The sequence below is a fragment of the Ranitomeya variabilis genome, chromosome 1 (genome assembly GCF_051348905.1).
Source record: "Ranitomeya variabilis isolate aRanVar5 chromosome 1, aRanVar5.hap1, whole genome shotgun sequence".
NCBI lineage: Eukaryota > Metazoa > Chordata > Amphibia > Anura > Dendrobatidae > Ranitomeya > Ranitomeya variabilis.
In genome coordinates, this window is record NC_135232.1 from 886,347,124 (window position 1) to 886,361,627 (window position 14,504).

The window sequence follows — 14,504 nt, forward strand, 5'->3', positions numbered from 1 at the left end:
ATCACTAATCATTATTTATACCAGCAAATAAAACAAAACAGAAGAAAGACGTCACCCCAGCCATAGGCCGGCGTCACACTAGCGAGTTTTACGGACGTATGAGCGCATAAACTACGTCCGTAAAATACGCATTGCACACGGCCCAATGATTCTCTATGGCCCAGCTCCTATCTGCCGTATATTACGCATCCGTAATATACGGTCTTGTACGGCCGTAGAAAATCGCAGCATGCTGCGTTTGTCACCGTATTGCGCAAAAAAATCGCCAATGAAAGTCTATGGGGGCGAGAAAAATACGGATTACACACGGACCATGCGTGTGACTTGCGAGAAATACGCACCGGTGTTAGAGAAAAGCCGGTAATTCAATTGCCGGCTTTTCATTTCTCTTTCCCAAACCCGACAGGATATGAGACATGGTTTACATACAGTAAACCATCTCATATCCCTTTTTTTTGCATATTCCACACTACTGTTAGTAGTGTGTATGTGCAAAATTTGGGCGCTGTAGCTTGAAAAATAAAGGGTTAAATGGCGGAAAAAATTGGCGTGGGCTCCCGTGCAATTTTCTCCGCCAGAGTGGTAAAGCCAGTGACTGAGGGCAGATATTAATAGCCTAGAGAGGGTCCATGGTTATTGGCCCCCCCTGGCTACAAACATCTGCCCCCAGCCACCCCAGAAAAGGCACATCTGGAAGATGCGGCTATTCTGGCACTTGGCCACTCTCTTCCCACTCCCGTGTAGCGGTGGGATATGGGGTAATGAAGGGTTAATGTCACCTTGCTATTGTAAGGTGACATTAAGCCAGATTAATAATGGAGAGGCGTCAATTATGACACCTATCCATTATTAATCCAATAGTACGAAATGGTTAATAAAACACACACACATTATTGAAAAGTATTTTAATGAAATAAAGACACAGGTTGTTGTAATATTTTATTATACTCGTAATCCACCTGAAGACCCTTGTTCTGTAACAAAGGAAAAATAAAAAAACAACAATATCTCATACTTTCCGTCGCTCAGGTCAAGTCCCACGAAGTAAATCCATCTGAAGGGGTTAAATCATTTTACAGCCAGGAGCTCTGCTAAAGCAGTGCTCCTGCCTGTAAAAACCCCGGGGAATGAATGGAAAGCAGGGTGACCTGTAGTTACCTTGAGTTGCGGTGGTGTGCCCTCTGCTGGATGTCCTCATATGAACTCGAGCGTGGGAACATTTCTGCGTATTACGGCCGTAAAATACGGACCGTATTTTCATACGCTGAGTGTGACGCCGGCCATAATCAGAAGTCAAAATTAGGGATCTATCACCAGGCCATTAAAAAAATAAGTGTAAAATAAGTGGAAAAAGTAATAACGCTTTATTACCAAGATGCTAGATTTAATATCTGTGACTATGCAGCCAGTTAGGTGAAATTTTGCTTTAATAACAAACCATATTAATGTGTAATATCCTGCTAGACGGTTACACTAATGTAAACTGTATGATAGCAAAAGATGTATGATCGCAAAAGATGTATGATCAAAAATGCAAAATTATTTTTATATTGTCATAAACATGCAGCTATAAATGTACAGACAGAAATTTACTAAAGAACTGATTTACGTATAGATGCTAATATATATTAAATGTTTATATTCCAATGTCCGTTTTTGTTCTTTATTATATGGTTTATTACTATTAGTAGATGGAGGCCCGATGAGGACGGTAATGTCACGATGGGGGCAGGCTTTGCAGCGTTGAGAATCTCTCCCCCCATGTGATCACCCACCTATCCACTCTCTCTTTCCCCATGTGCTGACTTCTCCCGTCTGTGCTCTCTTCTTTGATCTGTCTACCCCATGTACTATCCCCCTTGTCAGCTGTCTCTCTCCTTCCTGTGCTGTGTTCTCCCCTCATGTGCTATCCCTTTGTGCTCCTATGCATTGTTTTTTCACAGCGATGCTGTTGCTCTTCAAGATTCTCATTTGCCCATTGTTGTCTTCGACGTTGTGGCTTGGCTGTTTTCCTTTCATTGTCATTGGTGTACTTTTTATGCGGAGCCATGTTGGCATTGATATTTGCTTTTTAAAAGGGTTTTCCCACGAACGAAAGTTCATTTTAAATATTGTCTGTGTCTGACCGTGTACAGAACATACCACATCTCCTGGACAGGGAAGGAAGCAAAAGACAATACATTACAGCAGGACATGGCAGTGGATACATTTTGTGAGTAAAATATTGTTTAAAAACAGCCAGTGAAATATTTTACCTGACAAAAGAAATCCTCTGTGATCCCCTGCTGTAATGTCAATATTGTCTTTTGCTTCCTCCCCTGCCCAGGAGATGTGGTATGCTCCGTACACAGTCAGACACAATTTTAAAATTAAAAACCCCTTTAATGTGTCCGGCTTCCTCTGCCTGTAGACACGTTGCGCATCTGCCGCTGGGATCAGCTGAATGATTCACTGCACCTGCTCAGAATTCACGCAGGTGCAGTAAATCAGACCACCGCCATCTTTTTGCAGACAGATAGCAGCGGTCACATTAAAACTGCGCATGCGCTGCTCCTGTACAAAGATGACGGCAGTCAGTGAATCATTCGGCTGATCCCGGCGGCGGCGTGTTTGCGATGGTGTTCCACTGGTGGTACCTCGCAAGAGGCTGCATACGGCGTATACAGTGTGTGTGTGTGGTGCGTATGGAATATGCAGTGTGTGTGTGTTGTGCGTACAGCATATACAGTGTGTGTTTGTGTGTGTGTGTGGTGTGTACGGCATATAGTGTGTGTTTGTGTGTGGTGCGTATGGCGTATACAGTGTGTGTGTTTGTGGTGCGATGGAGTTCCGCTGGTGGAACTGAGCGAGAGGCTGGTACCACCAGCAGTTTCCATATTGGGACACCCATCACTTGGGTATCCCAATATGGAGGTCAGTGAACTTCCCCGCTTGGAATTCTGGGATCTGGACACATCTGGACGGAACAGGATGTGAAGACATTACAAGGTAAGTATATATTAAGATAATACATCTTGCAAAGTCTAAACATGTTATGCATGGAAAAAGGAAACGATTGGTCATTCATAGGGATTAGTGAGCTTTGACAAAGAACACCTTCGTACAGCCTATGGACATCTCAGAAAGAGCCCACTATAAATATACATACAGTGGGTGTGGAAAGTATTCAGACCCCTTTAAATTTTTCACTCTTTTGTTTCATTGCAGCCATTTGGTAAATTCCAAAAAGTTCTTTTTTTTCTCATTAACCCCTTTCTGACATCGGACGTGCTATCCCGTCAAGGTGGGGTGGGTCCGTATGACCACAGACGGGATAGTACGTCCAGCGCGATTGGCCGCGCTCACGGTGGGAGCGCGGCCGATCGCGGTCGGGTGTCAGCTGACTATCGCAGCTAACATCCGGCACTATGTGCAGTCACGGACCGCCCCCGGCACATTAACCCCCGGCACACTGCGATCAAACATGATCGCAGTGTACCGGCGGTACAGGGAAGCATCGCGCAGGGAGGGGGCTCCCTGCGTGCTTCCCCGAGACCCCCGGAGCAACGCGATGTGATCGCGTTGCTCCGAGGGTCTCTTACCTCTTCCTCCCTGCAGCAGGCCCGGATCCAAGATGGCCGCAGCATCCGGGTCCTGCAGGGAGGTGGCTTCACAGCGCCTGCTCAGAGCAGGTGCCTGGAAGCCTCCAGAAGCTGTGCATGTCAGATCGCCGATCTGACACAGTGCACAGCAAAGTGTCAGATCGGCGATCTTACACTATAACATGATGCCCCCCCCCCCCCCCCCGGGGCAATGTTATAGTGTAAAAAAAAAAATATTCACATGTGTAAAAAAAAATTAAAAAAATTCTAAAAAAAAATTCAAAAAAAAATATTGTTCCTACAAATACATTTCTTTATCTAAATTAAAAAAAACAATAAAAATACACATATTTAGTATCGCCGCGTCTGTAACGACCCGACCTATAAAACTGTCCCACTAGTTAACCCCTTCAGTGAACATCGCAAAAAAAAAAACGAGGCAAAAAACGCTTTATTATCATACCGCTAAACAAAAAGTGGAATAACACGCAATCAAAAAGACAGATATAAATAACCATGGTACCGCTGAAAACGTCATCTTGTCCCGCAAAAAACGAGCCACGATACAGCATCATCAAAGAAAAAAGAAAAAAGTTATAGTCCTCAGAGTAAAGCGATGCAAAAATAATTTTTTCTATAAAATAGTTATCGTATAAAAGCGCCAAAACATTAAAAAAATGCTATAAATGAGGTATCGCTGTAATCGTACTGACCCAAAGAATAAAACTGCTTTATCCATTTTACCAAACGCCTCCCCCAAAAGAAATTCATGAATAGCTGGTTTTTGGTCATTCTGCCTCACAAAAATCGGAATAAAAAGCGATCAAAAAATGTCATGTGCCCAAAAATGTTACCAATAAAAACGTCAACTCGTCCCGCAAAAAACAAGACCTCACATGACTCTGTGGACCAAAATATGGAAAAATTATAGCTCTCAAAATGTGGTAACGCAAAAAATATTTTTTTGCAATAAAAAGCGTCTTTCAGTGTGTGACGGCTGGCAATCATAAAAATCTGCTAAAAACCCCGCTATAAAAGTAAATCAAACCCCCCTTCATCACCCCCTTAGTTAGCAAAAAATTAAAAAATTAAAAAAATGTATTTATTTCTATTTTCCCAATAGGGTTAGGGCTAGGGTTAGGGCTAGGGTTAGGGTTAGAGCTAGGGTTAGGGCTAGGGATAGGGCTAGGGTTAGGGCTACGGTTAGGGTTAGGGCTAGGGTGAGTGTTGGGGCTAGGGTTAAGGCTACAGTTAGGGTTGGGGCTAAAGTTAGGGTTAGGGTTGGGGCTAAAGTTAGGGTTAGGGTTTGGATTACATTTACGGTTGGGAATAGTGTTGGGATTAGGGTTAGGGGTGTGTCAGGGTTAGGGGTGTGGTTAGGCTTACCATTGGGATTAGGGTTAGGGATGTGTTTGGATTAGGGTTTCAGTTATAATTGGGGGGTTTCCACTGTTTAGGCACATCAGGGGCTCTCCAAACGCGACATGGCATCCGATCTCAATTCCAGCCAATTCTGCGTTGAAAAAGTAAAACAGTGTTCCTTCCATTCCGAGCTCTCCCGTGTGCCCAAACAGGGGTTTACCCCAACATATGGGGTATCAACGTACTCAGGACAAGTTGAACAACAACTTTTGGGGTCCAATTTCTTCTGTTACCCTTGGGAAAATACAAAACTGGGGGCTAAAAAATATTTTTTGTGGAAAAAAAAAGGATTTTTTTATTTTCACGGCTCTGCGTTATAAACTGTAGTGAAACACTTGGGGGTTCAAAGTTCTCACAACACATCTAGAGAAGTTCCTTGGGGGGGTCTAGTTTCCAATATGGGGTCACTTCTGGGTGTTTCTACTGTTTAGGTACATTAGTGGCTCTGCAAATGCAATGTGACGCCTGCAGACCAATCCATCTAAGTCTGCATTCCAAATGACGCTCCTTCCCTTCCGAGCTCTGCCATGCGCTCAAACGGTGGTTCCCCCCCCACATATGGGGTATCAGCGTACTCAGGACAAATTGGACAACAACTTTTGGGGTCCAATTTCTTCTGTTACCCTTGGGAAAATACAAAACTGGGGGCTAAAAAATAATTTTTGTGGAAAAAAAAGGATTTTTTATTTTCACAGCTCTGCGTTATAAACTGTAGTGAAACGCTTGGGGGTTCAAAGTTCTCACAACACATCTAGAGAAGTTCCTTGGGGGGTCTAGTTTCCAATATGGGGTCACTTGCGGGGGGTTTCTACTGTTTAGGTACATTAGGGGCTCTGCAAACGCAATGTGATGCCTGCAGACCAATCCATCTAAGTCTGCATTCCAAATGACGCTCCTTCCCTTCCGAGCTCTGCCATGCGCTCAAACGGTGGTTCCCCCCCACATATGGGGTATCAGCGTACTCAGGACAAATTGGACAACAACTTTTGGGGTCCAATTTCTTCTGTTACCCTTGGGAAAATACAAAACTGGGGGCTAAAATATAATTTTTGTGGAAAAAACACAGATTTTTTATTTTCACGGCTCTGCGTTATAAACTGTAGTGACACACTTGGGGGTTCAAAGCTCTCACAACACATCTAGATGAGTTCCTTAGGGGGTCTACTTTCCAAAATGGTGTCACTTGTGGGGGTTTTTAATGTTTAGGCACATCAGTGGCTCTCCAAACGCAACATGGCGTCCCATCTCAATTCCTGTCAATTTTGCATTGAAAAGTCAAACGGCACTCCTTCTCTTCTGAGCTCTCCCATGCGCCCAAACAGTGGTTTACCCCCACATATGGGGAATCAGCGTACTCAGGACAAATTGGACAACAACTTTTGGGGTCCAATTTCTTCTCTTACCCTTGGGAAAATAAAAAATTGGGGGCGAAAAGATAATTTTTGTGAAAAAATATGATTTTTTTTTTTTACGGCTCTGCATTATAAACTTCTGTGAATCACTTAATGGGTCAAAGTGCTCACCACACATCTAGATAAGTCCCTTAGTGGGTCTACTTTCCAAAATGGTGTCACTTGTGGGGGGTTTCAATGTTTAGGCACATCGGGGGCTCTCCAAACACAACATGGCATCCCATCTCAATTCCAGTCAATTTTGCATTGAAAAGTCAAATGGCGCTCCTTCGCTTCCGAGCTCTGCCATGTGCCCAAACAGTGGTTTACCCCCACATATGGGGTATCGGCGTACTCAGGACAAATTGTACAACAACTTTTGGGGTCCATTTTCTCCTGTTACCCTTGGTAAAATAAAACAAATTGGAGCTGAAGTAAATTTTTTGTGAAAAAAGTTAAATGTTCATTTTTATTTAAACATTCCAAAAATTCATGTGAAACACCTGAAGGGTTAATAAACTTCTTGAATGTGGTTTTGAGAACCTTGAGGTGTGCAGTTTTTAGAATGGTGTCACACTTGGTTATTTTCTATCATATAGACCCCTCAAAATGACTTCAAATGAGATGTGGTCCCTAAAAAAAAATGGTGTTGTAAAAATGAGAAATTGCTGGTCAACTTTTTTTTAACCCTTATAACTCCCTAACAAAAAAAAATTTTGGTTCCAAAATTGTGCTGATGTAAAGTAGACATGTGGGAAATGTTACTTATTAAGTATTTTGTGTGACATATCTCTGTGATTTAATTGCATAAAAATTCAAAGTTGGAAAATTGCGAAATTTCCGTTTTTTTCACAAATAAACGCAGGTAATATCAAAGAAATTTTACCACTATCATGAAGTACAATATGTCACGAGAAAACAATGTCAGAATCATCAGGATCCGTTGAAAACTGAAATATCACATGGTCATAAGTATACAGACCTTTTGCTCAGTATGGAGAAGCACCCTTTTTCAGCCATGAGTCTGGATTTGGGGATCCTTTGCCATTCTTCCTTGCAGATCCTCTCCAGTTCCGTCAGGTTGGATGGTGAACGTTGGTGGACAGCCATTTTCAGGTCTCTCCAGAGATGCTCAATTGGGTTTAGGTCAGGGCTCTGGCTGGGCCAGTCAAGAATGGTCACAGAGTTGTTCTGAAGTCACTCCTTTGTTATTTTAGCTGTGTGCTTAGGGTTAATGTCTTGTTGGAAGGTGAACCTGCGGCCAAGTCTGAGGTCCAGAGCATTCTGGAAGAGGTTTTCATCCAGGATATCGCTGTACTTGGCTGCATTCATGTTTCCTTCAATGGCAACCAGTTGTCCTGTCCCTGCAGCTGAAACCCTCCTTCCACCATAGCATGATGATGCCACCACGTTTCACTGTTGGGATTGTATTGGGCAGGTGATGAGCAGTGTCTGGTTTTCTCTACCAATTATCACCAAAAAGGTCTATCTGTGTCTCATCAGACCAAAGATTCTAATTTTTCATTGTCTGGGAGTCCTTCATGTGTTTTTTAGCAAACTATATGAGGGCTTTCACATGTCTTACACTCAGGAGAGGCTTCCGTCGGGCCACTCTGACATAAAGGCCCGACTGGTGGAGGGCTGCAGTGTTAGTTGACTTTGTGGAACTTTCTCCCATCTCCCAATTGCATCTCTGGAGATTAGGCACAGTGATTCTGAGTTTCTTCTTAACCTCTCTCACAAAGGCTCTTCTCCTCAGTTTGGCTGGACAGCCAGGCGTTGGAAGACTTCTGGTGGTCCCAAATGTCTTCAGAAATTCTGTTGTAACCTTGACCAGATCTGTGCCTTGCCACAATTCTGTCTCTGAGCTCCTTGGCCATTCCTTTGACCACATGATTCTCATTTGGTCTGACATGGACTGTGAGCTATGAGGTCTTATATAGACAGGTGTGTGCCTTTCCAAATCAAGTCCTATCAGTTTAATTAAACACAGCAGGACTCCAATGAAGGAGAAGAACCATCTCAAGAGGATCACAAGGAAATGGACAGCATGTGACTTAAATATGAGTGTCTGAGCAAAGGGTCTGAATACTTATGACCATGTGATATTTCAGTTTTTCTTTTTTATTAAATTTGCAAAAATTACTACATTTCTGTTTTTGTTCAGTCAAGATGAGGTGCAGAGTGTGCATTAATGAGAAAAAAAAATGAACTTTTTTGAATTTACCAAATGGCTGCAATGAAACATAGAGTGAAAAATTTAAAGGGGTCCAAATACTTTCACTGTATGCATACACGCACAATGTGTAGTAAATGCAATCTATAGTTAAAAAAAAAAAATTGAATAGTTTACTTTTTTCTCACGTAACAGACGAAAAGATAAATCTAAATTATTCCCTATTTGATATGACCTCCACCTCCCCCCTTTTGCCTTCAAATCATTATTAATTCTTCTAGATACACACAGTTTTTGAAGGAGTTCAGCAGGGAGGTTGTTCAAAGCATCTTAGAGATTACCACTCTCCCATGGTGCACTCATTTAACTGTTCCCTCTCCGGGCTTTAGGTCATATAGTAGACTGTGAGCCCTCGCGGGCAGGGTCCTCCCTCCTTCTGTACCTTTTAGTGCCTTGTTTTTTACTCATGTTTATTGTATTTGTCTATATTTGCCCCCTTTTCACATGTAAAGCGCCATGGAATAAATGGCGCTTTAAAAACATATAATAATAATAAATAATAATATAGTACCTATGCCACTCTTCTGGCTTTGAGATCCCATAAAAAAAGCTTATCCTTAATCGACCCCCAGGGCCCTTTACTCCCGATTTCAGTCAAACAAATCCCATCCGATATTCTTTTCTCATGTCATCTCCAATACTTCGCTGCTCCCCCTCATTGACTTGCTACAGGGAAGAGCTTAGTCCCAGAAGGTTCATTTTGAATATAGTCAGTTACATCACTTCTATTCAACTATGAAGAGGCACGCACATCTTCATAGAGATCTCACAAAGTTTGAAAAACTGTGCTCATCATTGTCACCCCCTACACACTCCATCTCTCTACTTTATAATCTCCTCATTGCCCAGATAACTGACAGCAGGCCTGCATTTTGCGATGCATGGGAAAAGGAACTGGGGAAGTACTTCTTTGACTCACAATAGGATAACTGCCGTTTATCCATGGCCTCTTTATTATCAACAAACTCTCCTTCCTTGGCATCACTGAAACCTGTCTCATCCCCTCTGACTCAGCCTCTCCAGCTGCACCTTCCTACGGCAGATTCCACCTCTCTCACACCCCTCGCCCCAGCAACAAACGTAGTGGAGGTGTTGGCTTGCTCCTGTCGGATACCTGCTCCTTTACCCCAATTCCGCTACCACCCTCCACTACTCTTCCCTCGTTTGAGGTGCACTCTGTTCGCATCTACTCCCCCTCTAACCTCCAGCTGGCGGTCATCTATCACCCCCCCAGAACTAGCCATCTCCACCTTTCTCGACCACTTCACCACCTGGCTACTTCACTTCCTCTCTGCTGACATCCCCACTATCATCATGGATGACTTCAACATCCAAGAAAAACCAAAAACAGGCAGAGATGCTTACCTGTCTAACTGGGCCTCAAATGCACTAACAGGGTGAGGCCCAGTTAGACAGGTAAGCATCTCTGCCTGTTTTTGATTTTTCTTGAATTTTTTCCTCTTTTTGTGGTTTTTATGTTAGAGTAGGACTGGCAAGTATAAGTACCCTTGACGCGGGTTGCCAGCTTACGTATTATGGCCAGAATATCAACCAATACCTTACATATTTTGATATGTTTTTGTGCACTTTACGTATTTTTTTCGGGGTGCAGTTGGACCCAAATGGTTCTGTAAACTGTGGCCTCTGTTCACATGGAATGCATTATAGTTAGCACTGGGCAGCCCGCCATAGGGCATCATTAATAGGCTGAGAACCAGATGCTCTGCATTCCTGTGTGAACATTGCCACATACAGATTATATTTTTTTGCACTGGTGTGCCACACGGCCAATCCCTGATTGAAGGCAGGCTGTCTCATTTGGTATTATTGCACCTGTGCAGTTGCCATTTTACTTGGGTCCGCTGCACCCTGTTAGTGCATTTGTATTGAGGCACAGTTAGACAGGTAAGCATCTGCCTGTTTTTGTTTTTTCGTGACTTCAACATCCCCATCGACGCTTCCAACCCAGCTGCCTCTAAACGTCTATCGCTCACTGCCTCCTTTGGCCTTGCTCAATGGTCCTCCTCGGCCACTCACAAAGATGGCTACACGCTCGACCTTATCTTCACCCGCCTCTGTTCCCTTACTAATCTCACTAACTCACCCCTCCCCCTGTTCGACCACAACCCACTGACATTCTCTTCCCTCTCCTCTCCTAGTGCGCCACCCCCACTCCACAAACTCACTTGCCCTTGCAGAAATCTCAAACACCTCAATTTACAATCACTCTCTGCGTTCCTTCTCCCTCTTACAGACATAGCTTCCCTTCATAACACAGATGCTGAGGCCACTTTTTATAACACCAGAATAACAGCAACACTCAATTTCTCCACCCTCCTGTCAAGATCACATCTCACCACTTGCACGCTTGACCAGCTCTCATCCCACCTCATCCCTAACCTCGCCACAGTCATCATCCCAACCCTATCACACCTCTTCAACCTCTCACTCACAACTGGTGTCTTCCCCTCATCCTTCAAGCATGCCAAGATCACACCCATCCTCAAAAAGCCCTCCCTTGACCCATCCTCTGTGTCTGGCTATCGCCCAATGTCTCTTCTCCCTTATGCCTCAAAACTACTGGAACAGCATGTCCATCTTGAACTGTCCTCCTACCTCTTCTCCTGCTCCCTCTTTGACCGGTTACAATCTGGCTTCCGACTGCATCACTCAACTGAAAATGCCCTAACTAAAGTCACCAATGACCTACTAACCGCCAAGAGCAAGCAACACTACTCTGTCCTCCTTCTTCTGGACCTGTCTTCTGCCTTTGGCACTGTCGACCATTCCCTCCTGCTACAGATTCTCTCATTTCTTGGCATCAGAGACTTGGCCCTATCCTGGATCTCGTCATATCTAACAGACCGAACATTCAGTGTCTCCCTCTCCCACACCACCTCTTCACCTTGCCCCGTCTGTCAGTGTTCCCCAAGGCTCAGTCCTAGGGCCCCTGCTCTTCTCCATCTACACCTTTGGCCTGGGACAGCTCATAGAATCCCACGGTTTGCAGTATTATCTCTATGCCAAATGTTCGCAGATCTCCCTATCTGGACCCGACCTCACCTCCTTACTCACCAAAATCCCACAATGTCTGTCTGCTATTTCAACTTTCTTTTCTGCTCGCTTTCTAAAGCTGAACATGGACAAAACAGAATTCATCAACTTTCCCCCTTCTCACTCTACCCCTCCACCAAACCTATCCATTAATGTCAATGGCTGCTCACTTTCCCCAGTCCCGCATGCTCAGTGCCTCAGGGTGATCCTTGACTCTGCCCTCTCTTTCAAGCCTCATATCCTAGCCCTTGCCTCCTTCTGCTGACTCAAACTCAAAAATATTTCCCGGATCTGTGCATTCCTTGACCATGAAACCACAAAAAAACTAGTGCATGCACTTATCTCCCGCCTCGACTACTGCAACCTCTTACTCTCTGGCCTCCCCACTAGCACCACTCCAATCCATCCTAGACTCTGCTGCCCGACTAATCCACCTTTTGTTGTGAACTCTGTTTTCGGGCTCCCTCTTGTGGTCACAGGTGGTATTGCGTGAGTTTTATTTTTGGGCTCCCCCTGGTGGCTTTGTTTGTTATCTTGCGGGTCTGTGGCTGGATCAGCTGCCTCGTTATTCTCTAGGGAGGTTCCTATTTAGCTCTGCTTCACTTCCACTTGTTGCCGGCTGTCGATGTATTCAGTGCTATTCTGATTACTCCTGACTATCTTAGTTTTCTGTCTCTTCATGAGAAGCTAAGTTCTGTTTGATTATTTTTTGCTCATCTGTCTGCAATATGATTTCTGTTTATGATGAGCTTAGTCCAGCTTGCTAATATGTGATTTCTTGCTGCTGGTAAGCTCTGGGGTACGGAGTTGCTTCCCCCGCACCGTTAGTTGGTGCGGGGGCTCGAGCAATCTCTGCGTGGATATTTTGAATAGGGTTTTTCATTGACCGCACAGTTCTCTTCCTATTTTCTGCTATCTAGTGTTAGTGGGCCTCATTTGCTAAATCTATTTCATCTCTGCGTATGTGCTTTCCCCTTAACTCACCGTTAATATTTGTGGGGGGCTCTTCTATATCTTTGGGGGTCATTTCTCTGAGGCAAGTGAGGACTTACTTTCTCTCTAGGAATAGTCAGTTTCTCAGGCCGTGACGAGACGTCTAGGATTTCCAGGTAACGTTCCACGGCTACTTATAGTTGTTTGCGGATAGGATCAGGTTGCGGTCAATTCAGTTACCACTTCCCCAGAGCTAGTCGTCGGTTCAGTTTCTTAGCTAGTTAGATTTGCGATCCTTGCCACTAGGATCATAACAGTACAGCCGGCCCGTAAAGTGTTAATTGCATGGCAGAAGCAGGAGAAGAGAAGCCTTGAGTTTTTTTTTTTTGTTTCTGTGTGTCTAGCTGCTGTGTGTCTAGCCTCTCTCCTCCTCTTAATCTTGGTGTGGCTCTGAGTTCAGCTGCTGACATGGATATCCAGAGTTTGGCCTCCAGTGTAGATCATCTTGCTGCAAGGGTGCAAAGTATTCAGGATTTTGTTGTTCACAGTCCTATGTCAGAGCCTAGAATACCTATTCCGGAGTTGTTTTCTGGAGATAGATCTAGGTTCCTGAATTTTAAGAACAATTGCAAGTTGTTTCTTTCTTTGAAACCTCGTTCCTCTGGTGATTCCGTTCAGCAAGTTAAGATTATTATTTCTTTCTTGCGCAGCGACCGTCAAGATTGGGCCTTCGTATTGGCGCCAGGGGATCCTGCATTGCTCAGTGTGGATGCGTTTTTTCTGGCCCTTGGATTGCTCTATGAGGAACCTAATCTTGAGAACCAGGCTGAAAAAGCTTTGTTGGCCCTCTCTCAGGGGCAAGATGAAGCAGAGGTGTATTGCCAGAAATTTCGGAAATGGTCAGTGCTTACTCAATGGAATGAGTGTGCCCTGACTGCAAATTTCAGAAAAGGTCTTTCTGAAGCCATTAAGAATGTCATGGTGGAGTTCCCTACGCCTGCAGGTCTGAATGAGTCAATGACTCTGGCCATTCAGATTGATCGGCGTTTGCGGGAGCGCAAACCTGCGCACCATTTGGCGGTGTCTTCTGAACAGACACCTGAGTCTATGCAATGTGATAGAATTCTGACCAGAAGTGAACGGCAAAATTATAGATGGACCAGTAGAGTCATTTCCGAGGTTCATTCTTTGGTGTTGGCGGGCCATCCTGGAATATTTAGTACCAGAGATTTGGTGGCCAGGTCCTTTTGGTGGCCTTCCTTGTCGCAGGATGTGCGTTCCTTTGTGCAGTCTTGTGGAATTTGTGCTCGGGCTAAGCCTTGCTGTTCTCGTGCCAGTGGTTTGTTGTTACCTTTGCCTGTCCCGAAGAGGCCTTGGACGCACATTTCCATGGATTTTATTTCAGATCTCCCTGTCTCTCAGAGAATGTCTGTCATCTGGGTGGTGTGTGATCGTTTTTCTAAGATGGTCCATTTGGTGCCCTTGCCTAAGTTGCCTTCCTCCTCCGAGTTGGTTCCACTGTTTTTTCAAAATGTGGTTCGTTTGCACGGGATCCCTGAAAATATTGTTTCCGACAGAGGATCCCAGTTTGTGTCTAGATTTTGGCGGACCTTTTGTGCTAAGATGGGCATTGATTTGTCTTTTTCGTCGGCCTTCCATCCTCAGACGAATGGCCAAACCGAGCGAACTAATCAGACCTTGGAAACTTATTTAAGATGTTTTGTTTCTGCTGATCAGGACGACTGGGTCACTTTTTTGCCATTGGCCGAGTTTGCCCTTAATAATCGGGCTAGTTCTGCTACTTTGGTTTCTCCTTTTTTTTGTAATTCGGGGTTTCATCCTCGTTTTTCCTCGGGTCAGGTGGAGCCTTCTGACTGTCCTGGAGTG